This window comes from Pleurodeles waltl, chromosome 1_1 (assembly GCF_031143425.1).
Source record: "Pleurodeles waltl isolate 20211129_DDA chromosome 1_1, aPleWal1.hap1.20221129, whole genome shotgun sequence".
Classification (NCBI taxonomy): Eukaryota; Metazoa; Chordata; class Amphibia; order Caudata; family Salamandridae; genus Pleurodeles; species Pleurodeles waltl.
In genome coordinates this window covers 20,161,999-20,177,584 of record NC_090436.1, presented here as the reverse complement: position 1 = coordinate 20,177,584, position 15,586 = coordinate 20,161,999, and the positions used below count along the sequence as shown (strand labels likewise).

At 46.2% G+C, this 15,586-nt stretch overlaps 1 protein-coding gene across 1 annotated transcript in view; it reads left to right on the top strand.

Annotated features, from left to right (window-relative positions):
- The window catches only part of LOC138255404 (dedicator of cytokinesis protein 2-like), a 1,984,107-nt gene that overhangs the window by 860,618 nt on the left and 1,107,903 nt on the right, over window positions 1-15,586 (top strand). The gene's annotated exons all lie outside the window — the stretch shown is intronic.

The window sequence follows — 15,586 nt, the reverse complement described above, 5'->3', positions numbered from 1 at the left end:
CTGGCCTAACTTGGTTCCTGTATCCGTTCCGTGCTCCATCGCAGTCGGCCTGAACTTGTGACTTTGTCCTGCTATGGTGCAACCAGATAACCAGAAAGATTTATTAACTTTTACTTTATTTTTCTAAATGTGTTGTGTTTTCACTTTATTACCGTTTGAAGGGTTACCTGACTGTGTTTGTGCCAAGTTGCCAGAGAGTTAAGCACAGGTGAATTTAGGGTTTACTTGTGTTTCATCTTGACAATAACTGATTTTGCTCCTTGAGTAGAGTTTCATCACCCCTCAACCAGTGAGCCAATTTCCTACATCCCAACACAGGATGGGCAGCAGCACAGTTTTACCAGTGGTGGCCTGAGATACAAGCATGTGATGGATTTTTTAGGCTCTGTGACTGGGTAATAGATTAGGCAGCAGCAATGTATAATGTCCATATGGATGGATTCTGCACATTCAATGATGTAGGCACGCAAGGTACCCTAGCACGTTGAGTGAGTCGTCGAGTGCCTGGGTTACGGGAGGCAAAGACCACTGGTGCATAGACCTCGCTGGAGGGGGTGGGGTGACCCATGGACCACCAATAGCAGAAGCAGGAGCAGCATCAAGGGTGATCTTCTCAAGGGCTCCGATTGGTGGCCTTCCAGGAAGGCCGGAGACGAAGCTGTGTCACTGGCCAATGAAGTTAAGCCATGCGATGGATTGACACTTTGGAACTGGAAGAACAAATGGGGAGTGTAGGAGCCTGGACTGGCTTGTAGTGAGTACCAAGGGGTACTTGCACCTTGCACCAGGCCCAGTTATCCCTTATTAGTGTATAGGGTGTCTAGCAGCTTAGGCTGATAGATAATGGTAGCTTAGCAGAGCAGCTTAGGCTGAACTAGGAGACGTGTGAAGCTACTACAGTACCACCTAGTGTCATATGCACAATATCATAAGAAAACACAATACACAGTTATACTAAAAATAAAGGTACTTTATTTTTATGACAATATGCCAAAGTATCTTAGAGTGTACCCTCAGTGAGAGGATAGGAAATATACACAAGATATATATACACAATAGCAAAAATATGCAGTATAGTCTTAGAAAACAGTGCAAACAATGTATAGTTACAATAGGATGCAATGGGGAAACATAGGGATAGGGGCAACACAAACCATATACTCCAAAAGTGGAATGCGAACCACAAATGGACCCCAAACCTATGTGACCTTGTAGAGGGTCGCTGGGACTATTAGAAAATAGTGAGAGTTAGAAAAATAACCCTCCCCAAGACCCTGAAAAGTGAGTGCAAAGTGCACTAAAGTTCCCCTAAGGACAAAATAGTTGTGTTAGAGGGAAAATGCAAGGAAAACACAAATCAGCAATGCAACAATGATGGATTCCTGACTGAGGGTACCTGTGGAACAAGGGGACCAAGTCCAAAAGTCACAAGTAACTCGGAGATGGGCAGATGCCCAAGAAATGCCAGCGGTTGGTGCAAAGAAGCTCTTACTAGGCTGAAGAACTGTGAATACTGCAGGAACGACAAGGGCTAGAGACTTCCCCTTTGGAGGATGGATCCCCCACGCCTTGGAGAGTTGTGCAGAAGTGTTTTCCCGCCGGATGGACGCCAACAAGCCTTGCTACACGCAAATCGTGCGTTTGGCGTTTTTGGACGCTGCTGGGGCCCAGGAGGGACCAGGAGGTCGCAAATTGGACCTGCAGAGAGAGGGGACATCGAGCAAGACAAAGAGCCCTCACTAAAGCAGGTAGCACCCGGAGAAGTGCCAGAAACAGGCACTACGAGGATGCGTGAAACGGTGCTTGCCGAAGTTGCACAAAGGAGTCCCACGTCGCCGGAGACCAACTTAGAAAGTCGTGCAATGCAGGTTAGAGTGCCGTGGACCCAGGCTTGGCTGTGCACGAAGGATTTCCGCCGGAAGTGCACAGGGGCCGGAGTAGCTTGCAAAGTCGCGGTTCCCAGCAATGCAGCCCAGCGAGGTGAGGCAAGGACTTACCTCCACCAAACTTGGGCTGAAGAGTCACTGGACTGTGGGGGTCACTTGGACAGCGTCGCTGGATTCGAGGGACCTCGCTCGTCGTGCTGAGAGGAGACCCAAGGGACCGGTAATGCAGCTTTTTGGTGCCTGCGGTTGCAGGGGGAAGATTCCGTCGACCCACGGGAGATTTCTTCGGAGCTTCTGGTGCAGAGAGGAGGCAGACTACCCCCACAGCATGCACAAGCAGGAAAACAGTCGAGAAGGCGGCAGGATCAGCGTTACAGAGTTGCAGTAGTCGTCTTTGCTACTATGTTGCAGGTTTGCAGGCTTCCAGCGCGGTCAGCGGTCGATTCCTTATCAGAAGGTGAAGAGGGAGATGCAGAGGAACTCGGCTGAGCTCATGCATTCGTTATCTAAAGTTTCCCCAGAGACAGAGACCCTAAATAGCCAGAAAAGAGGGTTTGGCTACCTAGGAGAGAGGAAAGGCTACTAACACCTGAAGGAGCCTATCACAAGGAGCCTCTGACGTCACCTGGTGGCACTGGCCACTCAGAGCAGTCCAGTGTGCCAGCAGCACCTCTGTTTCCAAGATGGCAGAGGTCTGGAGCACACTGGAGGAGCTCTGGACACCTCCCAGGGGAGGTGCAGGTCAGGGGAGTGGTCACTCCCCTTTCCTTTGTCCAGTTTCGCGCCAGAGCAGGGGCTAAGGGGTCCCTGAACCGGTGTAGACTGGCTTATGCAGAATTGGGCACATCTGTGCCCAACAAAGCATTTCCAGAGGCTGGGGGAGGCTACTCCTCCCCTGCCTTCACACCATTTTCCAAAGGGAGAGGGTGTCACACCCTCTCTCAGAGGAAGTTCTTTGTTCTGCCATCCTGGGCCAGGCCTGGCTGGACCCCAGGAGGGCAGCTGCCTGTCTTAGGGGTTGGCAGCAGCAGCAGCTGCAGAGAAACCCCAGGAAGGGCAGTCTGGCAGTACCAGGGTCTGTGCTACAGACCACTGGGATCATGGAATTGTACCAACAATGCCAGGATGGCATAGAGGGGGCAATTCCATGATCATAGACATGTTACATGGCCATATTCGGAGTTACCATGGTGAAGCTACATATAGGTAGTGACCTATATGTAGTGCACGCGTGTAATGGTGTCCCCGCACTCACAAAGTTCAGTGAATTGGCTCTGAACAATGTGGGGGCACCTTGGCTAGTGCCAGGGTGCCCTCACACTAAGTAACTTTGCACCTAACCTTTACCAGGTAAAGGTTAGACATATAGGTGACTTATAAGTTACTTAAGTGCAGTGTAAAATGGCTGTGAAATAACGTGGACGTTATTTCACTCAGGCTGCAGTGGCAGGCCTGTGTAAGAATTGTTAGAGCTCCCCATGGGTGGCAAAAGAAATGCTGCAGCCTATAGGGATCTCCTGGAACCCCAATACCCTGGGTACCTCAGTACCATATACTAGGGAATTATAAGGGTGTTCCAGTAAGCCAATGTAAATTGGTAAAAATGGTCACTAGCCTGTCAGTGACAATTTGGAAAGAAATGAGAGAGCATAACCACTGAGGTTCTGATTAGCAGAGCCTCAGTGAGACAGTTAGTCACTACACAGGTAACACATTCAGGCACACTTATGAGCACTGGGGCCCTGGGTTACCAGGGTCCCAGTGACACATACAACTAAAACAACATATATACAGTGAAAAATGGGGGTAACATGCCAGACAAGATGGTACTTTCCTACACAACCCCCCCCCAAACGAAGGACAATAAGACTAGCCATTACCTGATGAGTCTTCATTGTCTAAGTGGAAATATCTGGAGAGTCCATCTGCATTGGAGTGGCTACTCCCAGGTCTATGTTCCACTGTATAGTCCATTCCCTGTAGGGATATGGACCACCTCAACAATTTAGGATTTTCACCTTTCATTTGTTTTAGCCAAAGTAGAGGTTTGTGGTCTGTCTGAACAATGAAGTGAGTGCCAAACAGGTATGGCCTCAACTTCTTCAGAGCCCAGACCACAGCAAAGGCCTCCCTCTCAATGGCAGACCAACGCTTTTCTCTAGGGGTCAACCTCCTACTAATAAAAGCAACAGGTTGATCCTGGCCCTCAGAATTAAGTTGTGATAGGACTGCCCCTACTCCTAATTCAGATGCATCAGTTTGGACATAGAATTTTTTAGAGTAACAAGGGCTTTTCAGGACAGGTGCAGAGCACATGGCCTGCTTCAGCTCCTCAAAAGCTTTCTGACAGCTTGCTGTCCATAATACCTTTTTAGGCATTTTCTTGGATGTGAGGTCATTAAGAGGGGCTGCAATGGAGCCATAGTTCTTAATTAACCTCCTGTAATACCCAGTGAGGCCTAGGAAGGCTCTCACCTGAGTCTGAGTGGTAGGGGGAACCCAATCAATAATAGTTTGGATTTTCCCCTGAAGTGGTGCAATCTTTCCCCACCAACAAGGTGTCCCAGATAAACCACCTTACCCTGCCCTATCTGGCACTTTGAAGCCTTGATAGTGAGGCCTGCCTTTTGCAGAGCCTCCAAAACTTTCCAAAGGTGGACCAGGTGATAATCCCACCGCTGCCACCAATGTAGGAGCCTGGACTGGCTTGTAGTGAGTACCAAGGGGTACTTGCACCTTGCACCAGGCCCAGTTATCCCTTATTAGTGTATAGGGTGTCTAGCAGCTTAGGCTGATAGATAATGGTAGCTGAGCAGAGCAGCTTAGGCTGAACTAGGAGACGTGTGAAGCTACTACAGTACCACCTAGTGTCATATGCACAATATCATAAGAAAACACAATACACAGTTATACTAAAAATAAAGGTACTTTATTTTTATGACAATATGCCAAAGTATCTTAGAGTGTACCCTCAGTGAGAGGATAGGAAATATACACAAGATATATATACACAATAGCAAAAATATGCAGTATAGTCTTAGAAAACAGTGCAAACAATGTATAGTTACAATAGGATGCAATGGGGAAACATAGGGATAGGGGCAACACAAACCATATACTCCAAAAGTGGAATGCGAACCACGAATGGACCCCAAACCTATGTGACCTTGTAGAGGGTCGCTGGGACTATTAGAAAATAGTGAGAGTTCGAAAAATAACCCTCCCCAAGACCTTGAAAAGTGAGTGCAAAGTGCACTAAAGTTCCCCTAAGGACAAAATAGTCGTGTTAGAGGGAAAATGCAAGGAAAACACAAATCAGCAATGCAACAACGATGGATTCCTGACTGAGGGTACCTGTGGAACAAGGGGACCAAGTCCAAAAGTCACAAGCAACTCGGAGATGGGCAGATGCCCAAGAAATGCCAGCGGTTGGTGCAAAGAAGCTCTTACTAGGCTGAAGAACTGTGAATACTGCAGGAACGACAAGGGCTAGAGACTTCCCCTTTGGAGGATGGATCCCCCACGCCTTGGAGAGTCGTGCAGAAGTGTTTTCCCGCCGGATGGACGCCAACAAGCCTTGCTACACGCAAATCGTGCGTTTGGCGTTTTTGGACGCTGCTGGGGCCCAGGAGGGACCAGGAGGTCGCAAATTGGACCTGCAGAGAGAGGGGACGTCGAGCAAGACAAAGAGCCCTCACTGAAGCAGGTAGAACCCGGAGAAGTGCCAGAAACAGGCACTACGAGGATGCGTGAAACGGTGCTCGCCGAAGTTGCACAAAGGAGTCCCACGTCGCCGGAGACCAACTTAGAAAGTCGTGCAATGCAGGTTAGAGTGCCGTGGACCCAGGCTTGGCTGTGCATGAAGGATTTCCGCCGGAAGTGCACAGGGGCCGGAGTAGCTTGCAAAGTCGCGGTTCCCAGCAATGCAGCCCAGCGAGGTGAGGCAAGGACTTACCTCCACCAAACTTGGGCTGAAGAGTCACTGGACTGTGGGGGTCACTTGGACAGCGTCGCTGGATTCGAGGGACCTCGCTCGTCGTGCTGAGAGGAGACCCAAGGGACCGGTAATGCAGCTTTTTGGTGCCTGCGGTTGCAGGGGGAAGATTCCGTCGACCCACGGGAGATTTCTTCGGAGCTTCTGGTGCAGAGAGGAGGCAGACTACCCCCACAGCATGCACAAGCAGGAAAACAGTCGAGAAGGCGGCAGGATCAGCGTTACAGAGTTGCAGTAGTCGTCTTTGCTACTATGTTGCAGGTTTGCAGGCTTCCAGCGCGGTCAGCGGTCGATTCCTTATCAGAAGGTGAAGAGGGAGATGCAGAGGAACTCGGCTGAGCTCATGCATTCGTTATCTAAAGTTTCCCCAGAGACAGAGACCCTAAATAGCCAGAAAAGAGGGTTTGGCTACCTAGGAGAGAGGAAAGGCTACTAACACCTGAAGGAGCCTATCACAAGGAGTCTCTGACGTCACCTGGTGGCACTGGCCACTCAGAGCAGTCCAGTGTGCCAGCAGCACCTCTGTTTCCAAGATGGCAGAGGTCTGGAGCATAACCACTGAGGTTCTGATTAGCAGAGCCTCAGTGAGACAGTTAGTCACTACACAGGTAACACATTCAGGCACACTTATGAGCACTGGGGCCCTGGGTTACCAGGGTCCCAGTGACACATACAACTAAAACAACATATATACAGTGAAAAATGGGGGTAACATGCCAGGCAAGATGGTACTTTCCTACAGGGAGGGATTTGAGGAAAACTTGAAATACCTTCATAGACGTGGGAAATAAAATCCAAAGGATCCATGTCAAAAGTGAAACCTTGGATAGCAGAATAAGATGGGTATATTGTATTCAAGGCCTTCAAACGTGAGAGCTGTTTTGGGCTCATCCTCTCAAAAATAAGCATATTTTTCAAATATAATTTAAAAAATAAATGGTGGTTCTGTGATGCATGTACACAAAGTTTGCATGTGATGCATGTACATACAGTTTGCATGTGTTGCATGTACATACAGTTTGCATGTGATGCATGTACATAAAGTTTGCATGTGATGCATGTACACAAAGTTTTTTTTTGCATTTCCAGTATTTGTAAAGTTCTAGGAAGAGCTTTGCTACCTCGTGAAGTTGTGAAGTATCACATTTCCACATTTTTGTTGAAACTGTGAATTTTGCGGCAATTTTAGTTGCATATATTCTCGTTTTTTTGCTCATAAATTCGTTCTGCATAAAATATAATTTGCAGAAAGCTGTTACTGTTATTGTTCTGTGAATCCATTGCCACCAAAAAGATCCTTAAAAGGAAAATTTATGGAGAGTAATTGTGCACACATTTTCCAGGTTGGAAGGTTCAGTTCGAGTGAAAGTGAGTTCACTAAGTGGTGTCAGTGATCACAGTGAATGAAGGTGAGGATAACGCGAGAAACTTTGCAAAACTGTGTGGCCCTTATTAATGGGGAATTGGTGTAGGGCAGCACCACAAGTCTTCTATTTATGAAATACAGCGCATTCCTGTCCTTTCCCTCTGTGCCGGAGCACAATTTGATGCCTAGCTTCAACGCATGCACCCTTGCGCTTGTGTTCCATGCAGGATTGTTTTTGTGCAGGAAGGGGCACCTTCCTGCACAAAAACAATCCAGAGAGGCGTTTTCCTCTTTTGATGTGTGCTGCAGAATGCAGCACAAATGGAAAGAGGAAAAAACGAGGGGGAATAAAAATATTTCTCCTTGTTACCCCTGCTCTGGGGAGGCGTAAGGTTTTTGCACTGCCCCAGGTGTATGCGATTGAGTAAATCTGGGATGCGTCAAAATCCGTGTGTGCTGTGTGGGCAAACCCACTGCAGCACACATGGAACACCTCCCTGCGGCAGAGTAAGGAACCGAAACGACTTGCGCTGCTTTGTCTTACTCCATACCTACGAGGACATTCAAAACCACTCAAAGTGACTTTGCGTGGCCTCAAAAAATGTGACTCTCCAGCAGTACAAGCCTCTCGCAAACATGCACCTGTGTTCTTAACTGCGTTTTTACACATCTTTAAAAGAAAACCTTATGAATGTGTGTCCTGTGGCCTTCATCTAGACCACCTTATTAAGTGACCTGGTGGAGCTGAGCAGCAGTGGGCACCAGGGCAGGATGGCACAAGGGCACACCTGATGGGTGGAGGATGACAGAGCGCTGTTCGGGTACCAGTGCGAAGAACGGGTCGGGGGGTTGGCGCTTGCTTGACCCAGTCGATGAGATGAAACAGTGCTTATCCCTGGTGAGGGTGCCAGGTGGTACCCAGAGGTGATGCCCAGGAGGTGTTCTTGTCTCCTCACAAGGAGAGCCCTGGTGTGGCTGTACCAGCTCAGCGTGTATCGTGGTCTTAGTCACGTGACTTTGGGTCAAAGGTGACGCTCCTGTTCAGGGTTGGTGATGCACACACATATAAGACAACAGGAGGAAAGTGGGGTGCGACAATCCAACTCTTAGAAGCACTACATGCTACTTCCGGGAAGTCTGTATGCCCATGTGTGAGGAGTATTCAGCGACCTCCACGTGTAACATAGGGGCACTATGCTACATTTGTTATAGGAGTTTTTGTAAGTCACACAGAGGAAGTTCTTTTCCCTAAGGAGTTTTTGTAAGTCACACAGGGGGAGCCCTCCTTTCCGAAGGAGTATTTGTACGTCACACAGGGGGAGTTCTTTTCCCTAAGGGGTTTTTGTAAGTCATACAGGGGGAGTTCTTTTCCCTAAGGGGTTTTTGTATGTCACACAGAGGGAGATCTTTTCCCTAAGGAGTTTTTGTATGTCATGCAGGGGGAGTTCTTTTCCCTAAGGAGTTTTTGTATGTCACACCGGGGGAGTTCTTTTCCGTAAGGAGTTTTTGTATGTCACACAGGGGGAGTTCTTTTCCCTAAGGAGTTTTTGTATGTCACACAGGGGGAGTGCTTCTTTCTGATGGAGTTTGTGTATGTCACACAGGGGGAGTGCATCTTTCTGATGGAGTTTGTGTATGTCACACAGGGGGAGTTCTTCTTTCTGATGGAGTTTGTGTATGTCACACAGGGGGAGTTCTCCTTTCCTATGGGAGAGTTTTTGTATGTCACACAGGGGGAGTTCTCCTTTCCGATGGAGTTTTTGTATGTCTCACAGGGGGAGTTCTTTTCCCTAACGAGTTTTTGTATGTCACAAAGGGGGAGTTCTTTTCCCTAAGAAGTTTTTGTATGTCACACAGGGGGAGTGCTTCTTTCTGATGGAGTTTGTGTATGTCACACAGGGGGAGTTCTTCTTTCTGATGGAGTTTTTGTATGTCACACAGGGGAAGTTCTCCTTTCCGATAGGAGTTTTTGTAAGTCACACAGGGGGAGTTCTCCTTACCGACAGAGTTTTTGTATGTCACACAGGGGGAGTTCTTCATTCTTATGGAGTTTTTGTATGTCACACAGGGGGAGTTCTCCTTTCTGATGGAGTTTTTGTATGTCACACAGGGGGAGTTCTCCTTTCCGATGGGAGTTTTTGTATGTCACACAGGGGGAGTTCTTCTTTCTGATGGAGTTTTTGTATGTCACACAGGGGGAGTTCTTTTCCCTAAGGAGCTTTTGTATGTCACACAAGGAGAGTTCTTTTTCCTAAGGAGTTTTTGTAAGTCACACAGGGGAAGTTCTTTTTCGGCAAAGATTTTTGTAAGTCACACAGGGGAGTTATTTTTCGACAAGGTTTTTTTGTATGTCACACAGGGGGAGTTCTTTTCCCATAGGAGTGTTTGTATGTCTCACATGGGAAGCTCTTTTCCCTAAGGAGTTTTTGTATCTAACACAAGGGCAGTTCTTTTTCACTGGAAGCTTTTGTATATCACACAGGGAGAGTTATTTTTCTCTGAGGAGTTTGTGTGGGTAAGACAAGGACAGGTTTTTTTCGCAAGGAGTTTTTGTACATCACACAAGGGGAGTTATTTTTCCCTGAGGAGTTTTTGTATGTCACACATGGGAGTTCTTTTCCTAAGGAGTTTTTGTACATCACACAGGGGGAGTTATTTTTCCTTTGTATGTCACACAGCCGGAGTTCTTATTCTTGAAGGGTTTTGTGTCTCGCATAAGGGCAGTTCTTTTTCCCTAAGGAGTTTGTGTATGTCACACAGGGGTAGTTCTCCTTTCTGATTGAGTTTTTGTATGTCACACAGGGGAGTGCTTTTCCTAAGGAGTTTTTCTACATCACACAGGGGGAGTTATTTTTCCTTTGTATGTCACACAGCTGGAGTTCTTAATCTTGAAGGGTTTTGTGTCTCGCATAAGGGCAGTTCTTTTTCCCTAAGGAGTTTGTGTATGTCACACAGGGGTAGTTCTCCTTTCTGATTGAGTTTTTGTATGTCACACAGGGGAGTGCTTTTCCTAAAGAGTTTTTGTATGTAACATGGGAGAGTTCTTTTTCCCAACTAGTTTTTGTATGTAACAGACCTGGAGTTTTTTTTCCCAAGGAGTTTTTGTATTTGGTTTTTACTCCAAGGCAGGGACATGAAAGAGAACAGTGGGACTCCCTTTGACACTGATTTGATCTGTTCCTGTCACGGGTACTAGGCCCAGCCACACAAGTGAAGTATGACAAGTGTGGGAAGGTGGTGGGATTTTTGTGAATCCCTGTGGTTTCTGGATATTTCCGTCACAGAAATGCAAGGAAAATATGCGATTATAGGCAAAGTTTGAGGTTTGTAGGGCAATGTAGGGATCCATGGGATCCACGTGAGGCGCACCATCCTGATGCCTGGCTTAGAGAGATGTCTGAGTTTGGTTGGTTTCCCTAGGTGGCGGCCAATCCCAGGCCTAAAAAACACAGCTTTGCCTTTTCCAAATCAGGTAAAAAATTTGAACGGGAATGTTGATGTATCCACATTGCGTTTTTGCCATTTTTCTGTCCCGGGCTCTAGGCCCAACCATACAAGTGAAGTACCCTTTTAATCGGGAGATGTGGGAAACGCTGGGTGGTAGAAAATAGGACTGATCTATCTTATTATCTGTGATTTTCTCACCCTCTGATGCTGTTCTGCATCCTTGTCCCTTAACACTTTTGAACAGCCTCCCCCTCTGGCACTCTCTCTCAGAGACTCACCCTTGGAACGCTCCCACAGCCTGACCCTCTGACTGTTTCCCACAGCCTCACTCTTTGACTCTCCCACAGCCTCGCCCTCTGACACTCTCTCACAGCCTCTATCTCTGACTCTCCCACACCCTCACCCTCTGACTGATACAGCCTTACCCATTGACATTCTCACACTCTCAACTTCTGGGACTCTCTCACAACCTCACACAGATACTCTCCTGCAGCCTCACCCACTAAAACTCTTTCTCACAGCCTCATCCCCTGACACTCTCCTGCAGCATCACTCTCTGACTCTCCTACATTCTCACCCTCTGACTGCTACAGCCTTACCCATTGACATTCTCACACAGTCTCACCCTCTGGCAGTGGCGGCCGGCAGCTTTAGGCGGAAGGGGGGTGGGCGGGAAGCACACACACACTCATTCTTACACGCATGCACGCACATCCTTTAATAACACTCATAACATTCAAACATGCACGCATGCACCAAACATTCATTTTAAAAGATCACACACTCATTCTTTCACATACAGGCACACACGCACATCCATTAACAACACTCATAACATTCAAACATCCATGCACTCACCAAACATTCATTTCAAAAGATCACACACACACACACACACTCATTCTTTCAATCACACACGCACATCCATTAACAGCATTCATGACATTCAAAGATGCACGCACGCACCAAAAAGTCATTTTAAAAGATCACACACACACTCATTCTTTCACATAAACACACGCACGCACATCCATTAACAACACTCATAACATTCAAACATGTACCCACGCACCAAACATTCATTGTAAAAGATCACATACACACACACTCATTCTTTCACACACACGCACGCTCATCCGTTAAAAACACTTATAACATTCAAACATGCATGCACGCACCAAACATTCATTTTAAAAGATCACACACACACGCATTCTTTCACACACACACACACACACATGCACATCCATTCACAGCACTCATAACATTCAAACATGCACGCACGCACCAAACATTCATTTTAAAAGATCACACACTCATTCATTCACACACATGCACGCACATCCATTATCAACACTCATAACATTCAAACATGCATGCACGCACCAAACATTCATTTTAAAAGATCTCACACACACACTTACCTTCAGCCTCGGAGGTCCCAGGAGGGTTGGGACTGCTGCCTTCCCTCATTGGCTGACCTGGGGTCAGCCAGTGAGGGAAGGCAGCAGTCCCAGCCTCGTCACGGAGTGGGATGGGGTCAGTGAGACTGCTGACCCCACCCCACTCTGTGATGAAGTGTCACTGATTGACTCTTGCCCTGGGCACTTCAGGGCTTAAACCTGAAGCACCCAGGTCGAAGTCAATGGGTGACTGACGCTTTCCTCGTCACCCAGGGGAGGGCCTCGAGGCACCTTTGCTGAGCCGAGGAGGTCACGCCCATAGGAGCTGTGACCTCCTCAGCCTAGCAAAGTTCAGCTCAGGCAGCCAGGAGTCTGCGCAAATCGTAAATCACACATGTCTGCTCCTGAATGCCTGACCTGAACATGAAGAGTGTCTGTCAGGCTGACCTTTGTTCAGCCTGACAGACACTCTTCACGAGGGGCAAAAGGTGGGGAGGCATGGCCCCTCCACCCTAAAGGACGGGCCGCCGTCTGCCTTCTGGCACTCTCTCACAACCTTACCCTTTCACTGTTTCCCACAGCCTCACTCTCTGACATACTCTCACAGTCTGGCCCTCTCACTCTTTCCCACAGCCTCTCTGTTGGACCTGACCCTCTCTTCAGGGTCACCCCCAAACATTTTGCCTTTATCCTCCACTTTTCTGCTGAATTTGTTTTTGCTTGGCTCAGGACCCCGTGGCCTTTACCACTGCTAACCAGTGCTAAACTGCTTTTGCTCTCTCCTCTAAACATGGTAACATTGACTTCTACCTAATTGGCACATTTAATTTACTTGTAAGTCTCTAGTAAAATGATACTAGGTGTGTGCAGGGCCTGTAAATAAATGCTACCAGTGAGCTTGCTGCATTAATTTTGCCACCCAGCGGGTATCCTTGCAAACCTGTCTCAGGCCTGCCATTTCAGCTTGTGTGTGTGCAGTTTTAAGCTGCCATGTCAACCGGTATGTCACCCCTAGGATAGGCCCTGGATAGACAGAGTGATAGATAGAGTGCAGCGTGCAGTGTATTAAAATAGTAGAAAATGTACTTTTAAGTTTTACATGTCCTAGTAGTGAAAAACTCTTACATTCAACAGCAGGGCCTTCCTCATATGATAACATTGGAGTTACCTTATTATATTTAAAAAGCTGTAATTTCTAAATGGGAACAGGTAAAGAGTTCAAGTTTGGTGCCTTTGCAATTGTAATGAAAAGTCCTTCTTATGTTTTTCAAACATAATGATTATCCATAATCCCTTTTGTAAACAAAAATGGTGATATGTCTATACATTTATTCACGCACACACATATATGTTTTTTTGTTTTTTACTTTTGACCTCTAGCAATCCCTGAATCCTAAAAAATCCCTTATATCCTTTCACCTCTACCATGAATTCTATAAAACCCTTAACTTCCTTTGCCTGTACCCACCACCGATACCTCCTTTTACCTCTACCTACCCCTAAACCCTAAAACACGTACCTTACCTTATTACCAGATACTTAGGCCCATATTTATACATTTTTAGTGCCTCATTTTCGCCACTTTTTAACGCAAAAACATTGCATACTTACAAAATACAATTGTATTTTGCAAGTTTGCCCCATTTTAGCGTAAAAAAATGACGCAAATGTGGCGCTAAAAAGGTATAAATATGGGCCTTACTGTTTCCTCCATTGCAAATGCTGCAGACAACCATGTGTTGAAAACAATGCCCTGTAACTGCGTATCATGGTAATGGATGCGTTGTATTGGTAGCATTCCCCCCTCTGACTCACTCCCACAGTCTCACCGTTTCGTCGTCTCCCACAGGCTGCTTTTCTCACTTTCTTTCTTGTCAGGCGAGTCTCCCACACACCCTCTGTGACTAGCTCTTCGTTCTCTTCTCTGTCAGTTTCTCTTGTCCTTCCCCGCCTCCTGCCGTCCCACCTCTCCCTCTTCTATACTTGCTCTTTGTTTCTACATCTCTTTGTTTCTCGTCCAGCCTCAACGCAGCTTGTCTCCCTCATGCATTTTCATATGAAAAACATACCCAAATCTCCTTCATAGGCAGAAGGACCAACGCAGGAGCCGGTGAACTGCTCTCTTATCTTCCCTGCCCTGTCCCTCACATCTCTTTATCAATATTATCACAAATCATTTTGTATGTATATGATCGCACATTTTTGACTCTATTTGATATGTGGGGTATATTCTGTTTCAACTGGGCCTTTTGACTTTTATATGTATTATATTTTTGTTGTTTTTTGCTTTTTCTAAAAATTAATAAAATATTTGGAACAAATGTATATAATAATTTTACACACTTCTCTCATTTTTTCTGAGTAGGCCTTGGTCCGTGGTAGCACTCACTGCTCTGAAAAAATAGTTTCACTACCATTCTCAAAGGAGAAGAGGTCCCTTGGTGGCCCCTTCCCATTTACGAAGGGATTACCAGCACCTTTAGGAGGTCGGTAAAATGTGAATGTTTTGCAACCGCATTTTGGTTGCTAAACATTGACACATATCAAGGACACCCTGAACACACCGTTTCAAAATACAGAATCACAAACCCTACTTGCGATACGCTAATAGGTTACTGAGGGCCATATGTACCAACGAATTTTCCCATAGACATAGAATGGGTAAAACCCTTTGCTACATCTGGCCTTTGTACATCAAGAAATGTTTTTTTGGTGGTTGCACACTGACCCATTCTGTGAATCGGATTGTTTGCGACCGCTAAAAGGTTTTGTAAGTGGCTCTAGATGTCTCCACCTCTACATTTCAACGTCTCTTTTAAAACCCCAGGGTCTCAATTCAAATTAGTCCTCATTCCCACTATTGTACCTCCAACCTTTTTCAATTTCAAGGTCTCAATTTCATCATCTCTGGCTTCAAATTATCAGTAACGCCTCAATACTTCTTCTCATCACCTTTAAACCTCGAAATCTTAATATCTGCTTTTGCCGGACACTATTTCTGCCTTTTCAACCCTAACTCATATCTTTCTTTTAAAGCTTTAACACCTTTCAAAAATTCAAGAGCTCAATGCCTCTTCTCAACAGAATCTCTGCTATTTTAGACCTCATTGTCTCTCCAAAATAGTTGTCTTTTTAAATATCAATCTTTAAATATCAGCTCCTGTTATCTGTGATATTCCTGCTTTTGGCGCCCCCATGGGTACATTATATATTTATTCCCTGATAACATGTCTGATTTTAAAACCTCAAGGTATCAGCGCCTTTCCTTTTCTCTGTAACATCTCTTGTTTTTAAATTTCAAGTTCTCAAAGCCTTTGGCTCCCTTTACAGACATGAGGGATCCTCTTTTTCTCTTCAACATTTCCAAGCCTCAACATGTCATTATCTCCTTCTTTCCTCTGTGGTATTAATACTTTTCAAAGCACTGGGAGCTCACTAGATCCTTTTCTGTACAATATTTCCACCCTTTAAATCTTCAGGCTTCCATTTT